This window comes from Triturus cristatus, chromosome 10 (assembly GCF_964204655.1).
Source record: "Triturus cristatus chromosome 10, aTriCri1.1, whole genome shotgun sequence".
Taxonomy (NCBI): domain Eukaryota; kingdom Metazoa; phylum Chordata; class Amphibia; order Caudata; family Salamandridae; genus Triturus; species Triturus cristatus.
This window is the reverse complement of record NC_140593.1, coordinates 113,843,831-113,849,375: the sequence shown is the minus strand read 5'-3', so window position 1 is coordinate 113,849,375 and position 5,545 is coordinate 113,843,831. Positions and strand designations below refer to the sequence as shown.

The window sequence follows — 5,545 nt, the reverse complement described above, 5'->3', positions numbered from 1 at the left end:
CCCGTCTTTTTCGGATTCGTGGGCATGTTTTTTCGATTCTTTCTCTTTTTTGAAGCCCGTCCCTTATTCACTGGGGGGCGTATTTTTCATTTTTTTCATTGAACCTTCTCAGGTTTATTTTCGTGTCTGTTGCTGTGAGGCGAACGCTTTCTGAAGCTGTATGGTAAGCGATGTTTATTTTCCTTTGTTGTTTGTTTTTTTTTGCTGTTATTTTACAGGGCTTCCCCGGTCCGTGCCGTCCCCATTACGCGTCGTGCATGGAGCGCTTTGCCCGGTATGTATGATGCTGTTTGCGGTTCTTAGGTAAGCCATCTTGTCTATGTTTCTTATCTAACTCATTTTTTCTGTTTTTTTACAGGGCTTCCCCGGTCCAAGCCATCCCCGTGCAGCGTCGTGCATGGAGTGCTTTGCCCGGTATGTATGATGCTGTTTGCGGGTCTTAGGTAAGCCACCTTGTCTATGTTTCTTATCTAATGCATTTTTTATGTTTTTTTACAGGGCTTCCCTGGTCCGTGCCGTCCCCATGCAGCGTCGTGCATGGAGTGCTTTGCCCGGTATGTATGATGCTGTTTGCGGGTCTTAGGTAAGCCATCTTGTCTATGTTTCTTATCTAACTCATTTTTTCAGTTTTTTTACAGGGCTTCCCCGGTCCGTGCCGTCCCCGTGCAGCGTCGTGCATGGAGTGCTTTGCCCGGTATGTATGATGCTGTTTGCGGGTCTAAGGTAAGCCATCTTGTCTATGTTTCTTATTTAACGCTTTTTTTCTGTTTTTTTACAGGGTGTCCCCGGTCCGTGCCGTCCCCGTGTAGCGTCGTGCATGGAGTGCTTTGCCTGGTATGTATGATGCTGTTTGCGGGTCTTAGGTAAGCCATCTTGTCTATGTTTCTTATCTAACTCATTTTTTCTGTTTTTTTACTGGGCTTCCCCGGTCCGTGCCGTCCCCGTGCAGCGTCGTGCATGGAGTGCTTTGCCCAGTATGTATGATGCTGTTTGCGGGTCTTAGGTAAGCCATCTTGTCTATGTTTCTTATCTAACTCATTTTTTCTGTTTTTTTACAGGGCTTCCCCGGTCCGTGCCGTCCCCGTCCAGCGTCGTGCATGGAGTGCTTTGCCCGGTATGTATGATGCTGTTTGCGGGTCTTAGGTAAGCCATCTTGTCTATGTTTCTTATCTAACTCATTTTTTCTGTTTTTTTACAGGGCTTCCCCGGTCCGTGCCGTCCCCGTCCAGCGTCGTGCATGGAGTGCTTTGCCCGGTATGTATGATGCTGTTTGCTGGTCTTAGGTAAGCCATCTTGTCTATGTTTCTTATCTAACGCTTTTTTTCTGTTTTTTTACAGGGCTTCCCCGGTCCGTGCTGTCCCCGTGCAGCGTCGTGCATGGAGTGCTTTGCCCGGTATGTATGATGCTGTTTGCGGGTCTTAGGTAAGCCATCTTGTCTATGTTTCTTATCTAACTCTTTTTTCTGTTTTTTTACAGGGCTTCCCCGGTCCGTGCCGTCCCCGTGCAGCGTCGTGCATGGAGTGCTTTGCCCGGTAAGTATGAAGCTGTTTGCGGGTCTTAGGTAGGCCATCTTGTCTATGTTTCTTATCTAACTCATTTTTTCTGTTTTTTTACAGGGCTTCCCCGGTCCGTGCCGTCCCCGTCCAGCGTCGTGCATAGAGTGCTTTGCCCGGTATGTATGATGCTGTTTGCGGGTCTTAGGTAAGCCATCTTGTCTATGTTTCTTATCTAACGTTTTTTTTCTGTTTTTTTACAGGGCTTCCCCGGTCTGTGCCGTCCCCGTGCAGCGCCGTGCATGGAGTGCTTTGCCCGGTATGTATGATGCTGTTTGCGGTTCTAAGGTAAGCCATCTTGTCTATGTTTCTTATCTAACTCATTTTTTCTGTTTTTTTACAGGGCTTCCCAGGTCCGTGCCGTCCCCGTGCAGCGTTGTGCATTCTTCTTTAAGGTAAGACTTAGAGTTATTGTTATTTATTTGATTTAGAGGGTTTGATTATTTCTAATCTTATTTTGGTGTTTTTCCCATTACTTTGTACAGTCTTTAATTAGTAACGTTTATTTAATTATATATCTCATGTTTTTTGTTTGATACTAATACAGGTGGTTCTGGACGAATGTGCTGTTACATGTATTTTGTGTGGAATTCCTTATTTGATTACGGCACGGTGGGGCACGTTTTTTATTGAATCTGCTGTTGTCGGGCTGTTCCATTGGTTTCCAGATGTAACGGTAGGCAGAACGCAGCTACAAACAGGTAAGTGCAATCTTTGTATCATTTTTATGTTCTTTTTGGATTAATTTTCATGTCAACATTATATGTCTATTTATGTATTTGCCTTGTTGCTAAATGTCTGTTATTCATCAATGCTGTTCGTGTTTTTTATCTTTTTTCTTATTGTGTGTAGCGTCGTTATGTAGCGTCGTCTCAAGGTAAGTTACAGGTCTACCCTGGCCCTTAGCGTAGTTGTGTAGCGTTGTATATGGAATACTTTGCACCGGATGTATGCGGTTGGCTGCGGGTCTCAGGTAAGCCATCTTTCTTAGGTCTCTCATCTAATGTTTTCGATTTTCTTTTTCAGCTCTTCCATGGCCCGTGTGCTCTCCGTGTAGCGTCGTGCAAGGAGAGCTTTGCCCGGTATGTATCATGCTGTTTGCGGGTCTTACTTAAGTCAGCTTGTCTATGTTTGTCATCTAATTCTTTTTCCTCTTTATTTTTCAGGTTTGCCCTGGCAGGTGTCTTCCCCGTGCAGCGTTGTGCATGGAGAGCTTTGCCCGGTATGTATGATGCTGTTTGCGGGTCTTAGGTAAGCCATCTTGTCTATGTTTCTTATCTAACGTTTTTTTTCTGTTTTTTTACAGGGCTTCCCCGGTCCGTGCCGTCCCCGTGCAGCGTCGTGCATGGAGTGCTTTGCCCGGTATGTATGATGCTGTTTGCGGGTCTTAGGTAAGCCATCTTGTCTATGTTTCTTATCTAACGCTTTTTTTCAGTTTTTTTACAGGGCTTCCCCGGTCCGTGCCGTCCCCGTTATGCATCGTGCATGGAGTGCTTTGCCCGGTATGTATGATGCTGTTTGCGGTTCTTAGGTAAGCCATCTTGTCTATGTTTCTTATCTAACTCTTTTTTTCTGTTTTTTTTACAGGGCTTCCCCGGTCCGTGCCGTCCCCGTGCAGCATCGTGCATGGAGTGCTTTGCCCGGTATGTATGATGCTGTTTGCGGTTCTTAGGTAAGCCATCTTGTCTATGTTTCTTATCTAACTCTTTTTTTCTGTTTTTTTACAGGGCTTCCCCGGTCCATGCTTTCCCCGTGCAGCGTTGTGCATTCTTCTTTAAGGTAAGACTTAGAGTTATTGTTATTTATTTGATTTATTTGATTTGATTATTTCTAATCTTATTTTGGTGTTTTTCCCATTACTTTGTACAGTCTTTAATTAGTAACGTTTATTTAATTATATATCTCATGTTTTTTGTTTGATACTAATACAGGTGGTTCTGGACGAAGGTGCTGTTACATGTATTTTGTGTGGAATTCCTTATTTGATTACGGCACGTTGGGGCACATTTTTTATTGAATCTGCTGTTGTCGGACTGTTCCATTGGTTTCCAGATGTAACCTTTGTATAATTTTTATGTTCTTTTTGGATTAATTTTCATGTCAACATTATATGTCTATTTATGTATTTGCCTTGTTGCTAAATGTCTGTTATTCATCAATGCTGTTCGTGTTTTTTATCTTTTTTCTTATTGTGTGTAGCGTCGTTATGTAGCGTCGTCTCAAGGTAAGTTACAGGTCTACCCTGGCCCTTAGCGTAGTTGTGTAGCGTTGTATATGGAATACTTTGCACCGGATGTATGCGGTTGGCTGCGGGTCTCAGGTAAGCCATCTTTCTTAGGTCTCTCATCTAATGTTTTCGATTTTCTTTTTCAGCTCTTCCATGGCCCGTGTGCTCTCCGTGTAGCGTCGTGCAAGGAGCGCTTTGCCCGGTATGTATCATGCTGTTTGCGGGTCTTACTTAAGTCAGCTTGTCTATGTTTGTCATCTAATTCTTTTTCCTCTTTATTTTTCAGGTTTGCCCTGGCAGGTGTCTTCCCCGTGCAGCGTTGTGCATGGAGAGCTTTGCCCGGTATGTATGATGCTGTTTGCGGGTCTTAGGTAAGCCATCTTGTCTATGTTTCTTATCTAACTCTTTTTTTCTGTTTTTTTTACAGGGCTTCCCCGGTCCGTGCCGTCCCCGTGCAGCATCGTGCATGGAGTGCTTTGCCCGGTATGTATGATGCTGTTTGCGGTTCTTAGGTAAGCCATCTTGTCTATGTTTCTTATCTAACTCTTTTTTTCTGTTTTTTTACAGGGCTTCCCCGGTCCATGCTTTCCCCGTGCAGCGTTGTGCATTCTTCTTTAAGGTAAGACTTAGAGTTATTGTTATTTATTTGATTTATTTGATTTGATTATTTCTAATCTTATTTTGGTGTTTTTCCCATTACTTTGTACAGTCTTTAATTAGTAACGTTTATTTAATTATATATCTCATGTTTTTTGTTTGATACTAATACAGGTGGTTCTGGACGAAGGTGCTGTTACATGTATTTTGTGTGGAATTCCTTATTTGATTACGGCACGTTGGGGCACATTTTTTATTGAATCTGCTGTTGTCGGACTGTTCCATTGGTTTCCAGATGTAACCTTTGTATAATTTTTATGTTCTTTTTGGATTAATTTTCATGTCAACATTATATGTCTATTTATGTATTTGCCTTGTTGCTAAATGTCTGTTATTCATCAATGCTGTTCGTGTTTTTTGTCTTTTTTCTTATTGTGTGTAGCGTCGTTGTGTAGCGTCGTCTCAAGGTAAGTTACATGTCTACCCTGGCCCTTAGCCTAGTCGTGTAGCGTTGTATATGGAATACTTTGCACGGGATGTATGCTGTTGGCTGTGGGTCTCAGGTAAGCCATCTTTCTTATGTCTCATCTAATGTTTTTGTTTTTCTTTTTCAGCTCTTCCACGGCCCGTCTGCTCTCCGTGCAGCGTCGTGCAAGGAGCGCTTTGCCCGGTATGTATCATGCTGTTTGCGGCTCTTACTTTAGTCGACTTGTCTATGTTTTTCATCTAATTCTTTTTCCGGTTTATTTGACAGGTTTGCTCCGGCTGGTGTCGTCTCTGTGCTGCGTCGTGCATGGAGTTCTTTTGCCGTTATGTATGATGCTGTTAGTGGGTCTTAGGTAAGCCATCTGATCTATGTTTCTCATCTAACTTTGTTTTGTTTTTACAGGTCTTCCTCGGTCCAATCCCTCTCCGTGCTGCGTCGTACAAGCTTCTGTAAGGTAAGTGTTAGAGGTATTGTTATTTATTTATTTAATAGGTTTTGAGTACTGCTAGCCTTATTTTGTTTTTTTCCATTACTTTGTATAGTCTTTAAGTTGCAGACTTTATTTAATTATATATCATATCTTGTTTGTGTGATGCTGATAGACGAGGTTCTTGACGAAAGTGCTGTTATGTGTATTTTGTGGGGAATTCCTTATTCGATTACGGCAGGATGGGGCACGT

General features: G+C 42.9%; 1 long non-coding RNA gene across 2 annotated transcripts; it reads left to right on the top strand.

Moving 5' to 3' along the window:
• The first annotated feature begins 354 nt into the window (after positions 1 to 354).
• On the top strand, positions 355 to 4,362 carry LOC146788978 (uncharacterized). 2 transcript variants are annotated; one of them, XR_014969733.1, is made up of 5 exons: positions 355 to 723; positions 864 to 1,627; positions 1,908 to 2,527; positions 2,806 to 3,014; positions 4,082 to 4,357. It is a non-coding gene; the product is annotated as an uncharacterized LOC146788978 (long non-coding RNA). The 2 variants fall into 2 exon arrangements; XR_014969732.1 differs by lacking the exons at positions 355 to 723; positions 864 to 1,627 and having other exon boundaries at positions 2,089 to 2,527; positions 2,806 to 3,226; positions 4,153 to 4,362.
• Positions 4,363 to 5,545: the final 1,183 nt, after the last annotated feature.